The 26,939-nt window shown below is 34.8% G+C and overlaps 1 protein-coding gene and 1 pseudogene across 1 annotated transcript in view; both read right to left on the bottom strand.

The window, feature by feature from the left end:
• The window catches only part of Sugct (succinyl-CoA:glutarate-CoA transferase), a 694,122-nt gene that overhangs the window by 459,854 nt on the left and 207,329 nt on the right, over nucleotides 1-26,939 (bottom strand). The window lies entirely within an intron of this gene.
• LOC113181928 (tubulin beta chain-like) lies at nucleotides 2,875-4,185 on the bottom strand (annotated as a pseudogene).

The raw sequence follows: 26,939 nt of genomic DNA, 5'->3' as shown, positions 1-26,939 counted from the left end.
TGATGCCCTGACATTTTTGCCTTTGATTATGGAGTTTACTTTATCAAATGTCCTTCATTTTTGAGCCCAGATCAATTATCATTTCCTTCAAGAAGTCATCACAAACTCATTCCAAATAGACACAACCCTTCCTCATCTCAGTCCCTACATTTTATCTATATTTTTCTATTGACATAATGTCACTCTATTAATCCACACATGTATTTTCTGTTTTCCAAGAGATAGTAAAAGGAAATGTTCCTAAGAAAATGTAACATGTCATTCACCTCTATCTTTCATTTCAAGTAGCACAGAGCCTTCTGTACAGTAGGTATTTTACAATTATAAGGTGAATAAATAAGTTAATGAATAAAAAGATAAGTTCATTTTTGTTCTGTTGTTCTTATATCATGAACCTATCCTAATGTAAATAACATTAATAATAAAACCAGAATCCTAGTCCAATATTTCTCATGAGCTAGCTACAAAACTTGGCAAATTATTTAAGCTTTATCAGTTCTAAAACCAACCTTGGGCCATTTCTAATATAAACATACACTGTACAATACAACATAAATGGATAATTTTAAGCAGAGGAAACACAATTCTTCATCCTTTGCCTAGTAACTCTTAATCTTCCTTCAGAACTCATCATCACTTCCCCAGAGAGGTTTCCCTGAGGATGTATCTACACCAAATCCCACCATATAACAATCTGATGGCAGCACCATAAATCTCCAATTGGAAGGACTTATCACCCTTATAATTTCTACTTATTTCTGTTACTGTTTAAGTAAGGTCTATACTTGCTTCTCCCCTCTATATCCAATAAAAATGAATGAATGAATGTAATCTTAGCATACAAGATCTTATAAAGCAGGGACACATTTTTTAGTTCTCTATATAATATCAAATATTTCATCACTCAAATGCTTTCCAAAAATAACAGACACAAAGCTAGGTGATTTCACAACTTTAAAAATTGATGAAATTTATAAAGCACATAAATTATCATTTAATCAAAATGTATATATTCAGAGATCTCTGATAAACATTCTGAAGTTTGTAATTTAAATTAAATTTCCTCTTTTATTTTATTCTAGCTCTTTGCTATTTAATGCAAATATATTTGTTTTAATAAGCTGTTTCACTTTAGTCCTAAGTCCTTCCTAAACTTAAGACATTATAGTTAGAACTATAATTATGAGTTAAAGGTAAGAGGTTATATCACAGCTGAGCACGGTGGCATATGCCAGCAGCTTGGGAGGCTGAGGCAGGAGGATGTCAACTTTCAAACCAACCTCAGCAACTTATTGGTCTTAAGAAACTAAGCAGGGGCTGGGGATGTGGCTCAACTGGTAGCGCGCTCGCCTGGAGTGCGTGCGGCCCGGGTTCGATCCTCAGCACCACATACCAACAAAGATGTTGTGTCTGCCGAGAACTAAAAAATAAATATTAAAAATAAAAAAAAAATTCTCTTCTCTCTCTCTCTCTCTCTCTCTCTCTCTCTCTCTTTAAAAAAAAAAAAAGAAAAAAAAAGAAACTAAGCAAGACCCTGTCTCAAAATAAAAAATTAAAAAATTAAAAGGGCTGGGCATGTGGCTCAGTGCTTAGGCACCCCTGGGTTAAATCCTCAGTACAGAAAAAAAAAAGAGAGAGAGGTTAGACAACAAAGCCAAAGCTTTAGATCTTCTTTCACATGGTCCTTTCTGTACACAGGGAATTATTCTATTTTGTCAACAAGAGAAATTGACTGAGACTAGTGACCCATGATCTCTTCCTAACCAATAAAACAGATTGAAGGCACCAAATCCTGAGACTGAGTTCTCTCAAGGGACTACATAAGACGAGCTAAGTTCACTTCTAATATAAAATGGCTCTTTACTTTTTTAGTCACATGTAGGAATGTGTGAAGAGTAAACCCCCAAGCAATAATTCTATTCCTGGCAACATAATTCTTAAGGTCACAAGATTATGCAAAATTCCAAAAAACTTATGCAGCCTATCAGAAAAGGTATATGCCCATAAAATTCTTAAAATAGGCTACATAGAGACATAAGCAAACAAATGTACTAAAGAGCAGTGACTATCTTTCAGACATTATAGGTATTTTTTGAGAAATAAAAGCAGCTATGTTAAAAGTCTATATATCTTAATTACTACTCTCAATAAATTCCTAGGATACACACACACACACACACACACACACACACACACACCTCCCTTGATGGCAGGAATCATATTTACCCCAGATCTTTATCATCAGAACTTGGCATGGTATACTGAATGAATAAATGTTATTTATGAACTCCTTCTGAAGTAATTGTCCAACAAAACATAAATATGAAATAAATACAAACACAAAATGATGGACATACAAAAACACCACTCATCTTTGGTCACATACCCAAAACTATCATTTCCAAATGGTATGATTATTTGGTTAAATGGAGTCTGTAACTTTTTAATGCTTGGGATTCTGGCACAATGCAAGACATAGGAGGTGATAGGAAATAATATGACACAGACTCATCAACATATTCCTACTGATGTACTAAGTTTGATAACATCCATGCTAGCACAACACCATTAAGTCTAGAGTATCTTCTGAGACAGAAATAATCCTACACACTGATTTGGAAGTTACTTAATTTTATAATTTTTTGAACCATTAGTCAACAGATTGAGGTGATTTTTTCTTTACCAAAGTTAAAGCCATAATGCTTTGAAGATAGGTTATTTTAAAATATATGTTTACTGGGTATTAACCATATGCCAGGCATTGTTCTATACTCCTTCCAAAAGGATAAAACAAGATGGAAGCAGAAAACACAAATCCCCAGGGAGAGGAAAAGGTCAATTGAGGAAGAAGGCTGAGAGAACTGAGAGATGAGATTAAGTGGGGCTCTTTTCCTCTTCTACTTCTTCACCAAAATCCTCTTCCTTTTTGGCAGTGGTATCCCTGTACTGCTGATACTCGTACACAAGCTTGTTCATGTTGCTCTCAGACTCAGTGAATTCCATCTTGTTCATGCCTTCACCTTTGTACCAGTGGAAGAAGGCCTTCTGGCAGAATATGGAGATGTGCTTGAAAAGCTCCTTGGATAACCATGCTGCTGCCAATGAAGCTGACTGCCATCTCAAGACCAAGAGGCAAGAGAGTCATTTTAACAGCCCATTAAGGATCCATCCCATGAAGTAGATACTATTCTTGTCCTTCAGGTTGTGTATCTGCTCATCTACCTCTTTCACAGATATCTGTCCACAGAAAACATTAGCCACAATGAATGAAACTGAACATGGCAGGGATAACAGGTGGCCATCCATTTTTGGCATGAAAGACCTGATGGGTAAGTTCAAACATGGTGATGTACAGTACTATTGGCTCCCACAGTGGTGAGAGAATCAAAACCAGGCATGAAGAAGTGGAAATGTGGAAAGAGTACCATGTTGACTAACAGGTTGCAGAGGTCAGCATAAAACTGGCTAAGAAAGCAGAGGCTAATGGTTAAGAAAAGGCTGGTGATTGCATGGCTCATGGTGGCTGAAATGAGTTGGTTCAGGTTCCTGTAGGTTGGTATGATCATCCTGGGGATAAAGAAGAAGATAATATACAGGCCTTGCTGTCAACACAATACGTCTCATCACTCTCTTCCATGAACTGATAAACAGAGAAGTAGTCTTGTAGGGCTCAATCACAGTGTAAGATGTTTTGGGGTGACTGCATCACTCTGAAGGTATCCATGATGTATGAATGTTGCTGATGAGCAGGCATTCAAGGGCCTGTGCCCACACTCAGTGACTAGGTCAGCCGGAATTTCTACAGGCAATGATCGATCTCAACCTCCTTCCATATCTTATCTAGAATTGAGTCAATCAGCTCAGTCTCCCCTGAATAGTGGCCCTTGACTCAGCGTTTACCTCCTGCAGATTGACCAAAAACAAAGTTATCTGGTCTGAAGATGTGGCCAAAAGAAAGCAAACAAAGTCATGGCTTTACATTGTAGATCTACCATTTTAGATCCAAGATAACATGAGGAATATATTTGTCACCTGGGCTTCACTGTAGTACCAGAGATGTAGTCTAGCTTCAATTCACTGACCCCATGGTAGGTACCAATGGGGACTATCTTCATCACTGATCACCTCCCAGAACTGGAACTGGTTACCACACTGACTGGTCTAGGTTTGCATGATTTCCCTCATGGTTAAATTTTATTTTAATTGTGTTTTCCTCACCCCATAATATACAGGGCAAGAAAATATGTCAAAACATTTTTTTTCTTTAATAGTTATATGCTGAAAGGGTGGAAAGTGACTTGGAAACTGGGAACAGCAAGATCCAAATGAGATGGTGGGAAAATTCTAAAAGTTTATGATATTTTTTAATATCACAGTTTTAAAAAATATCACAAAGTGTGACAGTTTCATAGTAATAATATTTACACATATGAACAAAAGAACAAAGTATTATAAATCTTGGGCCAAAATAAACTACCTTATAACACTCCTGCACAAGTGAGCTAAAAAGAGAATTTTCTTCTTATAAAAGTTTATTTTTACTAGTACTACTGGTATTTGTCTTTTTTATATATTTTATGCAGCCAGCCATATTCAGAGTCACACAGAACTACACCATGGTACTACTATAATAATCAAGTTGACTCAGAGAATCAAAAGACTCTTAAAGACTCTATAAGTACAGAACAAAATAGATTTTCTCTCATTCTTCTCAACATATTGTACTACTCCCTACCTGTTCAGAGTAAATATTGATAATATTACATGTCAATGCTATTATTTCAGTATCAAAAACTATATATGGTCACAGTAGACACTGTCTTTACTAACTAATTACAGGCAGAAAGAAAGAGCTACACCTTTTTTTTGAACCATATTCTCATTTGATAAACATTTACTATTTTTCTTATAGTGAGTAATAATCATTTCAGAAAAGATGATCATAAGAAAAAAGAAACTCAGAATTACAAAACCTCTACCTCCAAAATCTAACAAAACAAATATAAAATGGAAAAATCAAAATGTATCAGCAGAAAAAATAAAGAAGATGGCAATTTCTACCACAAATTTTGATATGTGTCAATTAGAGACAAGAGAGTGAGGATTTGTGATACTGACTTTCAGTTCCTTTCATGACTGTCAATAGCAGATTTTCCTTGGCTACCCCATCTAAAAGGAAGGAAACTTCTTCTACCTTTATTCTATTTCTTAGTCCCTTGTTATTTTGCCACAGCATTCATCAATCTGTAATTGTTTTTTTTTTCCATTTTTGTATTTACGGTATCATACCCTCACAATAAAGTATCCATTAGTACACCTTAGGAATCAAATTCCACAGGGATAGGGTCTATGAATTTATAATCTAGTTCCATGGACACTCAGAAAGTATTTTCGACTGAATGAATAAGTGGTTGGAATGTAACTGAAGAAGAAAAATATCAAGGGTATCAATGAGCTTATACAACATGAACTCCTGTGCCAGATAAAGATGTGTTTCTAGTGTGTATTATAACATAATTCAATATGTAATGGCATCACAGGACCTCATATTTATAGCCATCCCATGAAAGTTTCACTCTGATGATAAAGAAGAACTTCAAAAATACAATTAATACATTCTGGAGACAAAAATGTGTAAATAACAAAAAAAAAGCTATAAAGGAAAAAAAAGCAAAACTTTTTTTTCTTCAATTCCAGTTTCAGTTAATCACTATTAATACATTCTTACATGTCTCTAGGGAAATTTTATATATGATAATCTCTTTAAGGAGGGATAGCTATGCTGATAGGAAAAGACCCTAAAGCATAAGATAGAATCAGCTCTACTGACAATAAAGGAAGATCATCCCATGCAGGAAATAAAGCATGTACAAAGGCCCTGTTTTAGTCAGCTTTTTCATTGCTGGGACTAAAAGACTCACCCAGCACAATTATAGAGGAAAAAAGTTTTTTCAGGGGCTCACAGTTTCAGAGGTCTCACTCTATAGACAGCTGGCTCCAATTTCCAGGGCTTCAGGTTAGGCAGAACATCATGGTGGAAGAGTGTGGCAGAGGGAAGCAGCTCACATGATGATCAGAAAGCAGAGAGAGAGAGAGAGAGATCTCTATTTGTCAAATACAAATATATATATCTCAAAGCCATGCCCCTAATGCCTCAACTCCTCCAGACAAATCACATCTGCCTTAAATTACCACTCAATTAATCCCATCAGGTCATCAATTAATTATGGCTCTCATAACCCAATCATTTCTCTCTTAAACCTTCTTGTATTGTCTCACACATGAGCATTTGGGGAAATACCTTACCTCCAAACCATAACAGGTCCTGAGGTCAGGAATTCAGGGAAATCCATGATTTCAACTGTTAGAGTCTGTATACAAGTCAAAATGGCTCCTGGCATTTTGCCAGAGGGAGTGGTTTGTGAAGTAACGCCAGCGAGCCATTAAGTGTTGAGATTCCTTATTGGTTGATTGCTGTATCTAGTTTATGTTAATTAAGATAAGATGTGTGGAATGTATATATACCCCTCCTGTCCTACAATAAACGGCTCCCACTCCTGCTGTATCAATGTACACAAGTTGCTCGTCACCCCCCAATTATTTTGCTGCAGCCAGACTGTGGCATTCAACAAATATAGCTATAGATAATTCCCAATAACCTTGTTTCTCCTCAAAAGAATCAAAGGTCAACTGGAAGAAAAATGCTACCTCTACCCAAAGTGTCCATTCAAAGGGAGTTGCCTTAATTAGTTGTCCCAAAAAACAATCTATACATACCCAAATAAAACTACAAGAGTCAAGAGCTCTCCTATGTACCAATAATGAATCTTCTGAGAAATAAATCAGGAAAATGGTCCTATTCACAACAGCCCAAAACAAGAAAAGATAGGAACTGGGCATGGTGGTACATGCCTGTAATCCCAGCAACTGGAGAGGCTGAGTCAGTAGTTTTGAAAGTTCAAAGCCAGCCTCAGCAACTTAGCAAGGTCCTAGGTAACTTAGCAAGACCCTGTATCAAAATAATTTTTTTAAAAAAAAGGACTGGGGTTGGGAACAGTGGTTAAGCATCCCTGAGTTCAATCCCCAGTACCTCCCCCCCCCAAAAAAAAAATGATGAAAACACTTGGGAATAAATCTAACCAAGGAGGCAAAAAAAAAAAACTCTACAATGAAAATGATAGAACACTATAGAAAGAAATTGAAGAAAACACAAGAAAATGGAAAGATGCCCCATGTTTATGGGTAGGAAGAATTAATATCACTTCACTGGCCATATAACCAAAAACAATCTACAAATTGAATAAAATATCCCTATCAAACTACCAAAGACATTCTTCATAGAACTAGAAAAAATCCTAAAATTCACTTCGAAGAAGACCCAGAAGAACCAAAAACAATGCTAAGCCAAAAAATCAATTCTGCAGACATCACAATACCTAACTTCAAATTATGCTACAGAACTATAGTTTCAAAAATTGCATGGTACTGACATAAAAGCTGACAGATAGAATAATGGAACAGTAGACACAGAGACAAACCCACTCAGATACAGTCATCTGATCTTTGGCAGAGACACTAATATCATACCCTGGAGAAAAGATAGTCTTTTTAACAAATAGTGGTGGGAAAATTGGTTATCATGTGTAGAAAAATCAGACTAGATGTTGAACATTTTTTCATATATTTTTTGGTTGATTGTTAATCTTCTTCTGAGAAATGCAAATAAAAACTACTCTAAGATTTCATCTCACTCCAGTCAGAATGGCAGCTATTAAGAATACAAACAACAATAAGTGTTGGCAAGGATGTAAAAGAAAAAGGCACACTCATACATTGCTGGTGGGAATGCAATTTGGTGCAGCCAACATTGAAAGCAGTATGGAGATTCCTTGGGAAACTGGGAATGGAACCACTATTTGACCCAGCTATCCCACTCCTTGGTCTATACCCAATACCCAAACGACTTAAAAACAGCATACTTCAGGGACACAGCCACATTAATGTTTATAGCAGCACAATTCATAATAGCTAAACTGTGGAACCAATCTAGATGCCCTTCAGTAGATAAACGGATAAAGAAAATGTGATATATATATATATATATATATATATATATATATATATATATATATACACACACACACACACACAATGGAATATTACTCAGCATTAAAAGAGAATAAAATCATGGCATTTGCAGGTAAATGGATGCAGTTAGAGAATATCATATTAAGTGAAATTACCCAATCTCCCCAAAAAACCAAATGCCTAACGATTTCTCTAATTAAAGGAAGATGATTCATAATATGCTGTGGGGGGATAGGGGGAGAGGATTAAATGAACTCTAGATAGGGGACCGGGGAAAAGGGGAGAGAAGGAAAGGGAGGGGGCATAGGGGTAGGAAAGATGGTGAAATGCAATGGTCATCATTACCCTAACTACATATATGAAGACACAAAGGATGTGACTCTACTTTGTGTACAACCAGAGATATGAAAAATTGTGCTCTATATATGTAATATGAATTTTAATGCATCCTATTGTCATATATAACAAATTAAATTTTTAAAAAAATTTAGAGATTCAGTCACAGCCTGAAGAGCAAAGAGCACAATGTTGAGACTAAATAAACCAAAGCCCTTGTCATTCTCAATGTGACTCATTAGCTATGGGTGCTTAGTGTCATGTTCTCTTTTAGAACTCCCGTACTCAGAGTATCTTATTAATTACCTAAGTTGATTCAAACCACAGGGTCAGGTCGGATTGTGAGCTTTGAAATGTAATACAGATTAAATGTTGATTAATATTATTGCCAAAAATATGTGTATTGTAGAGTCTGGTTAATTAATACTGTAACATAAATGAAATTTACTTTTTGCAAATTGCCTGAAAATTTGAATTTGTTGAATAAAAAATTAATAAAATATAGAAATATATTTTTTAAAAAATAAAAATGAGACTAGATCCCCATCTCTCACTCTGTGGATTCAAAATGGATCAAGGACCTAGGAATTAGACCAAATATTTTGCAGTTCCTAGAAAAAAATGTAGGGTCAACACTCCAACATATAGACAGGTAATAACTTCCTCTATAGGACTCCTAAAGCTCAGGAAATAATACCAAGAATTAATAAACATAATGGCATAAAATTAACAAGCTTCTGAATAGCAAAGGAAAAGACACCAGCCTTGGTGTTCATCAATGGCTGAATGGATGATGAAATGTGGTATTTGTATACCATGGAGTTTTTTCAGCCATAAAGAACAAAATTATGTCATTTGAAGGAAAATGGATGGAACTTGAGAACATTATGTTAAGCAAAATAAGTCAAACTCAGAAAAATCAAAGTTCATATGTTTTCTCTCCTATGTGGAAGCTAGGGAGGATGAAGGAAAAGAAATGTGGGAAAAGGGTCTCATGAAAAGCAAAGAGAGACCAGTAGAGTAAAGAGATCAGGGTAAGGGTAGAGGGAAGGGAAAGGGGAAATACTGGAAGACTATATTGCCAAATTATATTGTTATATAATGGGCATGCATGACTATGTAACAACAAAACCCATTCTTATGTTTAATTATATTGCACCAATAAAATGATGGAAAAAAAGACTATTCAAAAAAAAAACTAAGTTACCTTGTCCAAAGATATGAATAACCAAAATTGACATGGCACAAGCAGAATAAATCAATCAAAGATAAATCACCTGGCTAATACTGTTGTTATTTACAAAAATAAACATTCATTCAACTTCCAATAATATCAAAAACAATCAGAAACATACATGTGCACAGAATGAAGTCCAAAGATCTTTGTTTTCTCCTTAATTTGAATTTGAGGATTTCTTTACATTATATTTCTTCTTTAGGAGTATATACTTCTTAATGTCAGTATGAATATCACCAAATTATGATGGTGTTATTGACTGAAAAACTCATTTTTTAAAAAAAAAAATCTCATAATGCTCTTCAGGGATAAAATTTATAAAGTTTTAAGGTACTTTTCACTCATCTAAATTCTATGTAAACCCTCTTCTATTATAGCTAAGTATGAACAAAACCAAAGAATTAAATACCTATTATTTCTATAATCATTTTTTCATACAAGGCAAAGTAAAAGGAGAAGAAAACTTTAACTTTCTAGTTATAAATCACACATACTATGTGATGTTATTCCTCAGGCTTTACGGGCAGTAGTTTTCACCTATTAATTCCATGAAATTGTTTAATAATAATTATTACTATGGTATAAAATTATACCACATGATATGTGCTGTGTTCTATATATAGTACAAATCTTGATTCTTAGAATTGTTCCTTAAAACCCAATAATCTTCTATGTATTTACATGTTTGTGCTACAATTTCTTTTCATGAAAAAAACAGTATGAATTTGAGATTAAAATTCTTGGAGAACAGAAAATCTAGGTTACTTTAACTGAATCCTTTGTAGTTATTGGAGCCAGAAATGTTCCTCAGTCATATTTATTCCTATGTTTTAGACAAACATTACTTTTTCTTGTTAACAAGCATTCTTCATAGAATTCCCCATTCCCTTAGAGAGCATTCTCTATAAATTGTAGGGTTTGTCTTTTCAAAGTTTATACAGATGTATGGTTTATTTTCTTTAATAATTTATACATTTTCCATTAACATAAAAAATTAATTATATTAAGAATTAATATAACATTGAAATGATGTTTTCCAGTTGAGAAATAAAACTATAGCTTCTCGCAATATATATTTCCTAGGAAAATATGAGAAGCAAATCTACAGAAGCTATCCCTATGCAAATGATGGATAATATATAAAGAACTCAATAGGGGAAAAAAAAAACGTGCTTGAGAACATCCATGCACAGTTTTTTTTTAAATGAGATAAATGCATCTGAATAGAAATAAAAGAAAAATATGAAAAGAGTTAACCATTCAGCATATTTCAACAGCCAGTTCCTTTCACCACTGCAAAGGGCTTTGTGAACAGTAAAGATGTAGGGTCTCAAATCTGAAGTACATTTTGTAATGGCCTCAATCAGTCTTCAGAATTCCAGATGACTAAAGAGATAGACACCTGACAGATGATGTTATAAAGGCTGTCTCCATGTGAATCTGACAGTTCTTCAACTCTTATTCCATTACTGGACTTGGGGAAAAAAAAAAAAGGAAGAACATTCAAAAAAAAAAAAAAGAAAATCTTTATTTAAAAAAAAAAACTTCCAACTAGTAAAATCATATCAAAAATATAACACTGGGCTGGGGTTGTGGCTCAGTGGCAGACTTGCCTCACACATGTCAGGTACCGGGTTTGATCCTCAGAAAAAAAATAAATAAACAAAATAAGATATTGTCTCCATGTATAATGAAAAAAAAAATTTAAAAAATAACACTGGATCTTATTTCAAGTATGTATTTAATAACCCTGATTTTAGAAAACACATTATATTCCTCAACCTATACTATTTTTAACATGCAGATCTACATATCCCAAGGAAATAATTGTATTTCCTGTTTACTTAAAAGAATTGTGAAAAATGTCTTATGAACATCATTTTTAAATTAAAGAAGAGAAAATCAGAAGACTCTCATCTTACTATACCTCAGGAAATGAAATGGAAATTTTTAAATAATCTTTTAAAATATCAGCACAAAGCTGAATGTTATCTCTGATTGAACAGTGATGATTAAAACACTAAGGAAGTAATCCCAAAAGTCTTTACCAACTAAAAATATCTTTTAAAACTGTTGAATTTAGTGAATTTCATTATTTGGTTGAAATTTCTTTGTAATGTTTTTAAACAATGTGCAATATTTTGGCAAGATCTTAAACCTGCCCAGTGAGCAACCCCAGAGAAAACAAAATACAATAAAGTTGTTGTCTATTTTTTTTTAAGAAACTTGAAGTGCACAGGAAAGTGTGCTTTGCCTTAACCTAACTTCACAGCTGCATTCCTGAATGTTAGTGACTGATTTTCTTTTGTGCAATCTCTCCAAATCTTTCCTCACCGGACATTACCATTTACTACTTATATGCCCACCAGCTGTAGAAGAAATAAAAATAACAAACAAACCAAGCACAAATGTAAAACATAAAACAAAAAACAGTTCCTGGCACATCCTATTTCCATGTTTAAATCCTGTAGTCAATGAAAGTAACCAATCAAAATTTACTGAGCATTTATACTTCAATAAACTCTTTTCAAGTAACTAAGAAAAGGAGAAAATTAAATAAATTGGATAAGTCACAGATAAGAACTGGTCAAAATGGAATCTTCTTTTCTGGCATTTTTCTGAATGTTCATAATAGTGGAAACAACTGGCATGAAAGAAATATGCATAGTTTTTCAAGTTGGACTATCTAGCTCTTATGCCACTTTTCACATGAGTCTCTGGGCAAGTCATGTATTTTCTCTGAGCATCAGCTTCTTCCATTTAAATGACCATAATAATATATATCTTGCACAGTGTTGCTGAGAGTTATTTAAGATGAAGTGCATAACACACCATAGATGCTGAGTTAATGAACACAAATCTTATTATTAATTAAAGCATATAGTATTTGTATTTTCCTCTAAATACAAATCACAGCTAAGGCACTTTAAAAAATATTTTCTTATTTAAAAGTGATATATACTCATATATATGTCAGAAATATTTAGGAAACATTAGTGAGCAAAAGAAAATAATGAAAATCAAGCCAAGAGATAACCACATTCACAATTAGCTTTCTTTCTCTCTCCTCCCTTCTACTTCCCCATCCTCTCTCCCTCCTTTTCCCCTCCCTACTTATCCTAAACATAATGAAAAGAATCCCTGAAAGTGAGGATCTCTGGGTATATATTTCTTCCTGTACCTCTGCTCCATATAAACCAACCAACTTTATACATGGGGACTAAGCAAAAATGATCTTTCTTGTGGTGATTCCCTCCTGATCCTCCAGGTTCAGCAGTTAGGGGAAAACATGTGTAGCGAAGAACAGCTGGAGCTGAGGATCCCACAAATCTCCCCTGAAGATTCATTCTCCCTCCAGGATTCTCACTAGTTAATCCTCACTGCCATGTCACATAGAACCTAGGAACATGTTTTTGTCTGTGGCTGCAACCTGCTTTATGTTTTTTCCATGTTGATGTGATTTAAATTTTTTTAATTTCTTAAATTTATTTTAACTGATACAGAAAAATATTAAAATTATACATAAGCATGTGGTATTTGTGATGTTTTGATATCTATATACATTGTGTAATGTTTAAATCAAAATTCTTTCTTCTAGCTTTTTGAAATGTTCAGTACATTATTGTCATCTATAATTAACCTACTGTAATAGTACATCAGAATTTCTTACTCCCATCCAACTATAACTGAGTACCCTAGGTCAATGTAGTTTTTTAAGGGTATCATTAAAATGTGAGAAGAATGGGTATGAATTTACCAAGACAAAGAACTAAGTAAAAGTGCAAAGATTACATTGTGCCCAAAAGCAGAAAAGCTGAAGAAAAATGGCATTTTCAGGAAATTAAATGTGTCCTATAAAGATGCAGCATAGATGTTCTATTACAGAGAGAAAACTAGGAAAAAGAAAAGACTAGAAAGGAGGCAGGTCCAAATAGTATGGTAGTTCATCTGCCCTGCTAAGTCTTGTAGGTCACGCACCTTATCACTAAGGGAAAGAACTTTGGTGTTGTTCTGAGCACTTTTTCTAAATACTCAACTCACTTGACCTTGGAGAAATTACTTAACCCCACTGAGCTGTAGTTTCCTCATTCATAAAACAGCAATAATAGCAGCATATCTGTAAGAATTAATTGAATCAATAGTCAATCAATGCTTGTTTTTGAAGTAGCTATAAAGTCACAGCAAACACTGAATTAACAAATACTGAACCATTGTCCTGGGAAAAACAAAAGGTCAGATTCCTGAGAGCTGCTGGCCCCAATTACTGCCTTGGACTCATCAATGCACAACCTTTTATATGTATGGCTCTGATATGGGTTGTGATTCATTAACATTGAACTCATGGCTAAGGAACTTACAACTCAGGCCTCATCGAAGACTATCTATCATATATTTTCTCCCACAGACACATTGTAGGCTCTTTGAGTTTAGGAATAGTAGGCAGCCTCCAGTTCTATACTTGGGTCTGCTTTAGACAACAAAAATACAGGAAAAAGCATAAAAATTTGAAAACCATGGTACTAAATAGATCACAAAAAGAACATTTATTTGTAGCATGAAAGCTGAAACAAGAAAGCAGATCATGGCCTTGTTTCACCACAGCCAGAAATGTGCATGTCAAGTGACTCATACTTTCCCATGCCCTGTGCAATGCTCTAAACTGTGAAAGCACCATAAGTATTGATTTGGAGTTAACAAATTTTAGCAAGTAAGCAAATTCCCAATACAGAGATCATAAACAATGAGAATTAGCTGCATATATGAAGGTTCAGAAATATTCAGGAAATGTCTTGTTCAGCAAAGGAAACCACTGAAGCCTTCTAAACTGGATACTGACCCTCAGATTTTCAGTATAGAGAGAAAAAAAAAATTCTTTGAGGAGACATTGCAACAAGGAAGACATGGAGGCAGAGAAAATGGCTAAGGGTAGGAAGGGAGACAGAGCAGAGCTTCAGGAGGCAGAATCAACACTTTGTTGGGTAGAGCAAATGAAAAAGAAAATTCAAGACTGATCACAAAGTTCCTAAAGTAGACAACAAGGCAATCAAAATAAGGAATTCAGAGAAGGTATCAAAAGACAAGGGAACTGTCTCTTCATTAAAACTGATCCCTCCCCGGCTTCTGTAAGACCTATTTTTGTTTTCTTCCTTCCTTTCTTCCTATCTTCTCTAGCTGTTCTTTAATAATTAAGTTGAGAGAAACAGCAGGCAGATGTGATGAGGCAGTCTTCCACTGTTCTCATGTTGCCAGTGAGAACCAACCTGGAAGCAGCTCAGAAACCCCATCCCAATAGCAGAGAGAGTCAGATATTTACGTACTTCCTTATACCCAGGATCCAATGTGAACAGAGTGTCTCACCTTCCCCTCTGCCCAACTTAGCAAACATGCAGCACAAACAGCACTAGGTGTTGCAGGCACTGTTCCTCCTCAAGCTGAAGTTTTATCTCCTGTCCAGTTTCAGACTTCAGTTCCCTGCTGGGACTTTAAGCCTGGCCATGCCATTACTTAACCCAGCATAGCTCAGATATGCTGCTAGACAACACTGGTTTCTTTCCTCCCTTCCATGCCCTCTCCCTGCTCTCAAGATAAACATTCATATGCCTAAGGACTACTACAACTGACTAAGCTTTTCTTGGGATACTATTCTAAAATCCCACATAATTCCTTGTGGCCTCCATCCAATAATTCCACTGCCACTTCCTGCCTATCACAACTGGAATCACAGATATTAATATTAACTGATATAGAATATTAAACTTGTATATGTCTCTTGAACCCTAGCACCCCTCTTGAGACCACAGTTACTACAGAGTCACTCTTTGGCATGGTCCTACATCATCTTAATCTCCTTTCTTTTCACAATGGTCTACTGTATATTTCCTGAGTTTCCAGACACAAATGTATATAGGATTGTTAAACAGTTATATAACAAGCTGTTTCAATAGTACACATGAGAAGTCAAGTAATAATACAATATCTGATATGTGAAAGGGAAAGAATTGATAAGGAAATTGTCATGAGCATAACTAGGAGTCAATTTTTTAAAAAAAGACCTTAATTTAACATCCATTTTCTTCCCACAAAAGACATAGAAATCTCTAACAATGCTCTGGTCCTTCTCAATCTCCCAACCCACCTCCAAAACAAAGTGAGAAGACAGTTGCATCAAACATTTTGGCCAGTGTTTTGAAAGATTATTTCTCAAATGCCACTCTATAGTCTAGTACTGATCACACAACATGTGAACCACCTGGAGAGCTTATTAAAAATACAAACACCCAGACCCACCCAAAAGTTCTAATTCAGTAAGTCTAAATCCCAGGGATTTTATGGTGAAATGTTTCTAGAAAATCAACCAGATTAGAGTACCAATACATTATAGAAAATGGACTTCCTTCAATTCCATGATTGTCTAGTTTGAGTTATAATCAAATCTAATTTCAGCTATTGATATGTGGCCAATGAACACACTCTGTACTTAAAGTCTGAACTTGAGGCAATTGCAAATCAAGTATTCTAATTTATGCAATGAACACATTAGCCTCATATAAGAAAAGCATTCCAGTCAGAATAGATCACAGAAGAATATGGAACACACAATGAGGCTGATTGAGAACAACAGATCGTTCATTTATTCATTCATTATTATCAAGAAAACTTGTACTGAGAACCTACTATGTGCCAGACAGTGTGCTGAGTGTGGGGAATATAAGAATAAACTACACAGACTTAATCTTGCTCTTATTGAATGTACAATTTATTGGTTTATATAATGAATATTAAAAAATCACAAACTGTAAATGCATAAGAATAGATTAAGACTTTACAGTGAGAGATCTGACTCAGTAGAGAAGAGCAGGAAGTATGTGGTTGTGGTCAAGGAAGACTTTCTAAAGAGATGAACTTAAAGACAAAATCTGAAGTATAAGTAGGAGTTTACCAGGTGAAGGGCTGGGAGAAGTGGAGCATGTTCCAGGAAGATGGAAAATGACACGAAGACAAAAAGACTTAGAGGGTGCAGGGGAGTGACAGGTCTGAGGAAATGAAAGCAGGTGGTTTCCCTGAAGTGTAGCAAAACAGAAGAATGGTTGGTAGGAGATGAGGGAGAGGAGGGACAGACAGACCTCCATGACCAGGAAAGCCAACATAAGAATGAGTCTTTATCCTTGAATGCATCAGTTGACATCATGATTGGGAGGCAAGAACAGAAGCAGGGAGGTCAGAGTGACAGTCTGTGGTGCTCTAAAAGACATACATCTGTGACGGAGACAATGGAAACAAGAGGAGAAATAGGAAAGATACAAAGGACAAACTAGTAGTTATTATTCTTATATAAGTGATGCCAGTATTCCTTTTACAGAAGTAAAATAACATTTCTTTTCTTAAAAAATTAAGTATTTTTTGTATGGGCAGGTGTTGTTTAGTGAGTTGATATACTTTTAGTGAATATCTCAGTGCCAGCTATTTTTTAAAACGAGTTGTTGTTTGAGGGTTTGCTTTCAATTTTTAATGAGTTTCTTTGGCAAATTTTGGTACCAGGGATTGAACCCAGAGGTATTTAACCACTAAGCCATATCCCCAGCCCTTTTTATTTTTTGAGGCAGGGTCTTGCTAAATTGCTTAGAACCTCATTAAGTTGCTGAGGGTGGCTTTGAACTTGTGATCCTCCTGCCTCAGTCTCATGAGCCCCTGGGATCACAGGCATGTGCTACCATGCCTGGATTTAGCTCTGTAATTTAAAAACTAGAGCTATTTCAACATACTCTTAGACAAAACTGTACTTTACAAATATAATGGCTAGAAGCAAATTCTTATCCTGCCATATAGGTCAAAACTACATTTTTTCCTCTAGAATTAGTAGAGTTAGTCTCACAACTTTGTGAAAATAATAAAAAACACTTAATTGTACCATATTAAAGAGGCAGATTTATAGTATTTGAGCTGTGTCTCAATAAAAATTACATTATTGTTTGTAGACTTATCTTTCAACTTCCTTCCTATATTGAATGGAACCATTGTTAATAATTCTCAAATTTACAATCCTGTGAATATTTCAATGAAATTGACACAAGTGCACTAAAATTGGTTGCAAATTATAATCTAAAGCTTATTATTTATTAATTAATAATATTATTATATTATAATGCAATTACAGTCCTATTTTTATATAAGTATATTATATATTACATACTATATTTAAGTTTTTACAGTTGTTCCACATCTGGGAAAATGGGACACTTATATATCTTTTTCCAAGCTCCCTCCTCTAGCATTCAGATTACTACCAGAATCTCTTCTTTTTAATTTATTCTTTTTAGTTATATACAATACCAGGATACATCCTGACATAATCACAAAAGCGTGGAACACAACCACTCTAATTCAGTCCCCAGCACTCTCTCCCTGTCCCCTTCTCCCCTCCTTCCACTCCATTGGTCCCTCTTCATCCATTTATAGCTTACTTCTTTTTTAATCAGTGTCCTATGGATACACCAGATGCCAAAACCCACTGTGCCAAAATGCACATGCACATATGAAAGTTCAGTCAGATTCATTCCACTATTCTTCCCTTTTCCAGTCCCTTCTTCCTCCTCCTCAATCCCCTTCCTCTACTCTACAGATCTCTCCTCTATTTTAATAAAATTCCTCTCCTTTTTTTAACCTTACTTTCCCCTTCCTTCCTTCCTCCCTCCCTCCCTCCTTCCTTTCTTCTTCCCTCCCTCCCTCTCTTTCTTCCTCCCTCCCTCCTTCCCTCCTTCCCTCCTTCCTTCCTTCCTTCCTTCCTTCCTTCCTTCCTTCTTCCCTTCCCCTTATTTTGGATTAGATCAGAAAAAACATTTGATCTTTGACTTTGAGGACTGGCTTATTTCACTTAGCACAATAGTCTCAAGATCCAGCAAATTACCAGAAAATGCCATAATTTCATTCTTCTTAATGGCAGAGTAACACTCCATTGTGTGTGTGTGTGTGTGTGTGTGTGTGTGTCTCACATTTTCTTTATCCATTCACCTGTTTCAGGGCACCTAGGTTTGTTCCATAGCTTGGCTATTGTGAATTGTGCTGCTGTAAACATGAATGTGGCTGCATTACTGTAGTATGCTGTTTTTTTATCTTTTGGATACACACTGAGAAATGGGATAGTCAAATGGTGGTTGCATTCCAAGTTTTCTGAGGAATCTCCATACTGCTTTCCAGAGTGGTTGAATTAATTTGCAGTCCCACCAAAAATGTATATGTGGACATTTTTCCCCAATCCTTGCCAACACTTATTGTTACTTGTTTTCTTGATAATTGTCATTCTTACTTGAGTGAGATGAAATCTCAATTGTAGTTTGATTGGCATTTCTCTAATCACTAGAGATGTTGAACATTTTTTCATATATTTGTTGACCATTTGTATTTCCTCTTTTGAGAAGTGTCTGTTTAGTACTTTTGCCCATTTATTGATTAGGTTATTGGGTTTTTTGGGTTTTGGTGTTTTTTTTTTAGTTCTTTGTATATTCAGGACATTAATGCCTTGAGGAGCAGTTGGCAAAGATAGTGTCCTATTCTGTAGGTTCTCCCTTCACTCTTATTTCCTTTGCTGTACAAAAGCTTTTTAATTTTATATCATATTGAACCATAGCAATAATTTTCATCTTTATGCATCCCAGGATAATTTAGTTGGTAGTGTAAAGTTTTGAAGAATCATACCGATTGATTGGTTGGTTGGTTGGCTGAGTTTTTTGAACTTTTTCATTATCTGAATCAAGCACAAATGATACAGCTATGCCCTATGCTTCTAAAAATGTTTTCTTTTCCAAAACTGCTTGGCAGCCTATCTTACTTTTCTCTCTAGTCTGACCCTTAAATATTGTTTTCCCAAAGATTCTTTCTTGGGATCTCTTCTCACTCTAGGCCAGTGTTTCTTGAGCCATAATCAAAATCTCTGAGGAAAGGTCTCAGTCATCAGGATATGTTTTAAGCTCCCCAAGTGATTCCTATGTGCAATCAGGAAATACAACTACTGCTCTTGGTCCTCTCTGAGATCACACTCAATCATCTCAATAATCATTTTTCTACCAGTGACTCCCAAATCTGTTTGTCATTCAAAAAGAAATAAAATAAATAAATTACAACAAAAATTTAAACTTTGTTTTTAAAATTACCAAACTTAAAGATATGTTGTAATTTAAATCACTTATTTCTGTACTGCTCAAATTTTCTCTTTTTGAGGGACAAGATGCCTGTGCCCTGTTGGTTTCATAAAGGACTGATTAGACAGCCTACTGGGAAACTAAACCTGGGCTAGAATGCCTTTCCTCAGTTACAAACAAATTAATCGAATCTTCACTGAAGATCCCATATACGCACCAAAAGAATCAATGTATCTTAAAAGTTAGTTCATCGTATCCTCATGTCTCCAGACTTCAGTACCTGGTCTTAATGTCATCCATTCAATGGCTAAAGTTAAAAACTGAGGAATTGAAACTGCTTGCTTTCTCTTCTTTCATCCCTGTTACCATCATTTCCTCTTGTCTGGAGGCTTAACTGGCCTCCTTGCTGACAGTCTTTGCTTGGTTCCATGCTATTGCCAAAATTTTACTTCTATGTGAAAATGTCTGTGTGTGCCCCTTCCCCTTAAGCCCCTGCTAACCTTAAGGTCATGTTTGCATTTATAAAAATGTTTTTAAAAGACTTCAAAAATCTCTTCCATTATTCTCACTGCTCCTCATGCTGATGCAATCCCTTCATCATTGCTTCACCTGACCTCAAAGGAGATTCCAATTCTTCATCAGTTCCAGTCTTGCTCTAGTACATAAGAGAACACAAAGTTAAGGCTGCTAAAATAGAAATTCCTTTGCATTGATAAGACTGAGCATATGAGGAACAGCCTCATGCCAAAGGTGATGCTTAAAAGCTTACTGAGTTCCTTTATTTGACTGAACTGAGTTTGAAAATGTAAGGTAAAATGTATCTTTAGTTAGAATTATAGATTCCACAGTTATCCCCATCTTTGAGATAAGCAAGATACACGAAAGTTGGGGGGATATTACTTAAATAGACTAGCATATTAAATAGTTAAAATATCCTAAGACTGAGTTCATGCTTCTGGAAAATGCTATTGGCTAGTAACTTCTTTGGCATGAATTTCTTTCCTTATTGAAAATCTTTTCATTTTCTCTGAATAACACTTTTCAAAGAATTTTGTTGGAAAGTCTAACAATAAAAGCACCTCATAGAAATAGTCCAGAGTGTTTTATTTGCCTGCTAAACCTTTCTCACATCTGAAATTATCCAAAATAATATGTTCTCAAGTTGTTTTTATTTAAATTAGTAACCTGGCCAAAATGATTCCCAGCTATTAAACACTTCTTCATGCTTCTCAGGGATGGTCTTTCCCTATTTTTATACTAAGAATTAGATAATTCATGTCAATCCCATCATACTTAGACTCCCATATCATATAATATAGACAGAAAATCATTCAAGCATTTCATTTATCCAAGATGTCTTTACTTATTATGTACCAGAAATTGTCTATTATTTGCTTATTCAAAAAATACTTGCTGAGTGTCTCTGTGCTTGGGATTTAATGAGAAACAAGAAAACAAGGCTTCCTACTCTTATATGCTAAGTCTTAAAGCAGGACTTAGATGTCTATATTTCCAATGTCTCTTATATTCTACTGAATCAGAGATCAGTGGTTCTCAATAGCAGAGGTCAGCAACAGTAACTTGCTGGACAAATTCAGCCTACTGCTCATTTTTGCATAGCTGACAAATTAAAAAGGATCTTTACATTTCTAAATTGTTTTTTAAAAAAGGAAATTATCTCATGATAAATGAAAAATATAAAAACTCAAATTTTACTGTCTGTAAATATGTTCATTCACCACATACATACACCACACTCAAATATCACATCTGTGGCTGATTTTGTACCAACTTGGCAGAAGTGGCACCCTCACGTTTATTGTTTCACACATGTTAATGCACCACCAACCATAGCAACTCCTTTAGAACTTAACAGCATGTTAGCTGTCACGTGTATTGCCATAGCACATTTTTTATTATTACCAGTGTATACCTAACTTGTCAAAACAAGAAAAGAAAAAGGACTTTTAAATGCCATGCTTTTAGTATATGCTGGAAGGTGGATTGTTTTGTTATTGAATTAGATGACAGTGCATCTTGTTATTGTGCAATGACACTAAAACTGTACTAAAAGGAGACAATAAATACCAGATCAAGTGCTCATCACAACATTCCTAACTCATAGGAAAGCAATGTCAGAAAAATTATAAAATTAAAACAATATCTCATCTCATCACAGCTGAATTTCTTCACAAAATTTTTTTAAAAAAAATAAAAATAAGACCACAACCAAAATGAATTTCTGAGTGGCTCATTTTCTTTGGATAAGCAAGGAAAACCATTTACCAATAATGAATTTACTACATGATGTTTGATTGTAGCAGTTGAAGAAATATGCTTAAAGAAAATGAACTTCTTTAGGACTGTTAAAAAGAGTTGCTCAAAGATAAAGGACATCAACTCACTAGTCAATTTAAAATAATCAAATTATTTTCAAAGTTCTTTCTTAATTTCTGACAATGGACAGATGTTATGAATACTACTCAGTAGTTCTTTACACAAAAAGTAGAGCAAAAGTAACTAAAATCAGTGATTTTGAAGTAACTAAAAATTTAGTCTCTACAAATAGACTTCATAAAACAAATGCAAGCAAGAAAATTTTCAAAAAGTTGATAAAACATTAATTCAATACAATTTAAGTGAAATATGCTAAGCTATGTTACATCTTAGAATGGTAAAAATTATATGTGGAGCAAAGAGACTTGAACAAATTTACAGATCTTATAAAAATGTAAGATGTTTAGGTGCCCTTCAACAAATAAATGGATAAAGAAAATGTGGTATATATACACAATGGAATATTGCTCAGCCATAAAGAAGAATAACTTTATGATATTTGCCAATAAATGAGTGGATCCAGAAACTATCATGCTAAGTGAAATAAGCCAATCCCCCCAAAGCAAAGGCCGAATGTTCTTTCTGATTTGTGGATGCTAACACACAACAAGGGGTGGGAGGAATCGAAGTTCAGTAGATAGACAAAGTAGAATGAAGGGAAGGGAGTGGGGATAGGAATGGGAAAGACAGTGGAATGAATCTAACACAACTTTCCTAGGTATATACATTGAATATACCATAATGAATCTCCACATCGTGTATAACCATAAGATTGGGATTCTAATTAGAATAAGATATACTCCATATTTGTATAAGCATGTCAAAATATACTCTACTGTCATGTATATAAAAAAGAACATATATTTTTTTTTAAAAAAAATGTAAAATGTTCACCAAGCATGGTGGCATATGCCTATAATCCCAGAGACTCAGGAGGCTGAGGCAGAAAGATCAAAACTAGCCTCAAAGTTCAAGACCAGCCTCAGCAACTTAGCAAGGCCCTAAGCAACTTAGCAAGACCCTGTCCCCCGCCCCCCCCAAAAAAAAAGTTTAAATGATTTGGGGATGTCTCTCAGTGGTTAAAGTATCCCTGGGTTCAATGCCTAGTACCTAAAAGGAAAGTAAGGTGGTTATGATGATGGTTGATAAGATCATAATGGAAATGAAAAACTACCACTTAGTGATGACTTAACTGTGGTAACAAAATAGTACAAGGCATTACTGCCATGGTGGTGGTGATGGTGGTGTAAAAACACCTACCACAGTGCCAATCAAATGAAGATACAGCATATAGAGTTATGTGCATAATAATACTTGGTGATAAATGACCATGCTATATATTTATTATACTAAAAATATGAAGAATGTTTAAAGCCTATGGTTATTCATTATATTGATCATCAGCAGGTATTTTTCAAAAAACCATTCAGAACTACCATATGAACAATGTCAAATGTCATCCATGTCACATGATATTTTTAAGTATTTTCTGAAAAGTACTTCCTGATGAATAATACAGTGAATAAAATGTTAATCTTCATTTGATCCAACACATTTAATCACTGTCAGTCCAGTCAAGTAGAAATAGAAGTTCAATTTTCTAACTGACCCTACCACTCAGGAGTTCAATGCCTTCGCAATGATAAAACTTCACTGTGATTTTTGAAATCAGGATTAAGAGTGAAATATTTCCAAATCAAAAGAAGACAAATGGTGTGAATATACTTTGTATACAACCATAGGTATGGAAAATTGTACTCTATATGTGTAATATGAATTGTAATGCATTCTGCTGTCATATGTAACAAAGTAGAATACAAAATAAATTTTAAAAAGAACACCCCAACTACTATCATTAAACACTGAATATCTTTAGATATTAGCTTTTTCTATGAACTTGATAATGCCTTTTATTAATTAAATCTAAAATTACAAGGTAAAATAGCACTTACATGCAAAACTTTACAATGGTAAGATCTTATTTTGATGTCTACTAATGTTTGAATCACAAGTAATGTCAGATTTCTTCATATACTTCCTATGTTGTCAAAGATAAAGTAAAAAGTGAGATTTCCATTCCCACACGAATTTGGAACAAATCTATTTTGTGAGCTCAAACTACAGCAGTGTTTTTCAGACCCTGATGCAATTGTAAAGGAAAATTTCATATTTCAAAACCCACTTAACTGTGCAATTGAAGAGTTTCCACCTAACTTTCAATTGAAAGTGATTAATCTGCAATGCAATGACATGTAGAAGGAGAATATCAATAGAAAAATCTAATAAATTCTACAAATGCCTTCCAGGCGATGAATGCGCTGAATTAAAATCATATGCTTGCAGATTGATATCACTATTTGGCAGCACCTTTCTGTGTAAAAAGACATTTTCAAAGTTGAAATATGTAAATTCTTATTACAGAAGAGCATTAAGAAATAAACATTTGCAATCAATTCTGATGAAGTGAAGTATAATTCTCCCCCACCAAAAAAAAAGAATTCCATTTTACTCATTAGAAAAATCTGTACTACAAAAAATGACTGTATTATATTTAATCAATTAAAATTCTATGAAACTTGTTTGTTCTTTATGGTTTAAGTACGTGCATAAAACCCTCAATTTTGCCCTTTGGCTTTCAAAGCCTAAATTATCATTTTTTAATTAGTTGCTCATGACAATACAATAATCTTGATATATCATACATTTGATTCAAATGGGGTATGAATTCTCATTTTTGATGTGTACAGATTGCAGGATCACATTGGTTCAAAGCCTAAATTATTTACCATATGGCATTTTACCAAAAAACTTTTGGTAACTCTGCTCAAGAGAGTTGGTGGTGAAATGGAACATTTCATAGACTTAAAACAAATACCAAATGACTCCTTTGATATAAGGGGAGTAAACAAGGACAGGGTAGGGACGAAGAGCTTGAGAAGAAGATTTACATTAAACAAGGATGAGAGGTGGGAGGGAAAGGGAGTGAGAAGGGAAATTGCATGGAAATGGAAGGCGATATACAAAATGTCATACAAGAGGAAAGGAGGGGTAAGACAAGATAATACAAATGGAAGAAATGATTTACAGTAGAAGGGGTAGAGAGAGAAAAGGGGAGGGGAGGGGAGGGGAGGGGAGGGGAGGGGGGATAGTAGAGAATAGGACAGACATCAGAATACATCAGACACTAGAAAGGCAATATGTCAATCAATGGAAGGGAAACTGATGTGATACAGCAATTTGTATATGGGGTAAAAGGGGGAGTTCATAATCCACGTGAATCAAACCGTGTAATATGATGTATTAAGAACTATGTAATGTTATGAACGACCAATAAAAAAAAAAATTAAAAAAAAAATAAAAAAAAAACATGTAAAGTTTATATTTCTTAAAAATAGAATAGATTACAAAAACATAACAATAAAAATTATCATAGATGACCAATATAAATGGTCTAGGTATAATCCTGCTCAAAAGACATTATGAATAATAAAGGAAAACATACAAAGAGAATGGTCATCGCGCTGGGGCTCATGGCCTTCAAAGAAACTACAGTGTCCCACCAACAGCTTGAGAACTCAAGAATTTCAAGAAATCACTTGGTAAAAATGAGGGGGTGAGAAGAATCCAGTGGCTAAGAGTCCCTCCCTGTTTATCTTCTTGCCATACAAATCTTCTGGAATTTTATGCAACTCTAGAAGGCTGGAGCTAAAATCATAACTGAGGTACAACTTCGCAAAACAGGAAAAAGGCTCAGAGCCAAATCTGAGTCATTGTAAAAAAGAAATCATATACATTTGTGGCCAAGAATCATAATTGCTACATGATATGGCTTCATAACCATGTGTTGATTGAATAAATCACATAGAATATTTAGCTGAGTATCTGGCACCCAAAGTATTAGCTATTATTATTGTTGTTTATCTAGTCTCATCTCCTGAGACTACTTTCCTTCCATATTTCCTGCTGCCTGTTGTCATTATTGTCCCTTTTTGTGCATTAATAAATAAGTTTCTTTTTCCCTGGAATTATTATTCCTCTCTTATCTCCCAATTATTTTATTTTTTCCATCCATTCTCAACTTTCTCTGATGTCATGAGAGCTCTTGACACTAATCCTGTGAATTGTGATACCAAGTTCCCTCACTATAAGGTTTTTCACTTGATTCAGTAAATGGGCAGAGGAATAGAACAAAGAATTTCTTCATAGCTCCCTCTTAGTATAGGCACTATACTAAGTAGCCAGGTCCCTGCAGGACTAGAAGTAGCCAGGTCCCTGCAGGACTACAACTTCTTGAAACCAGGAGGCCTCTCCTCTATAGTTCTAGCTCTGATGGGGGTTCCAGAAACTTATCATTCTTATCTCTCTGGCTACAGAGAGAGGTGACAGCTTCCAGATTTCTTGCTTCTCTATCCCTTTTTGGCCTTCTGCCCACATTGTTATGGGTAGTACCTCCATTAGAACTTTCAAGGCCGAATTCTGTTTTCAGCTGCCTCCTTGACGGATAAGTCCCCTTTTCAAATTGTAATTCAGCCTTCTAACTCAGATGCATCTTTGTAAAACCTATTAGACATTACTTTTCTTCAGGTTAAACTAAGAATTCCCTCCCACTATAATAGAAGAAAAGGAAGAAAGTGGGAAGAAAATAACTATAAATATTAAAGTTTATCATTTGTTGGAAATGGAGGCAGAAGATGGTTGGAAAATAGCCTAAAATAACAAATACTTATAGTAGTTGGACTACCCCTCTGGTCTTCTTCATTTTCCCCAACATAGTGCTTTGTCCTTAAAATTATTTCTCCAGATCC

The sequence above is a fragment of the Urocitellus parryii genome, chromosome 3 (assembly GCF_045843805.1).
Source record: "Urocitellus parryii isolate mUroPar1 chromosome 3, mUroPar1.hap1, whole genome shotgun sequence".
Taxonomy (NCBI): domain Eukaryota; kingdom Metazoa; phylum Chordata; class Mammalia; order Rodentia; family Sciuridae; genus Urocitellus; species Urocitellus parryii.
This window is presented reverse-complemented; position numbering and strand designations above follow the sequence as displayed.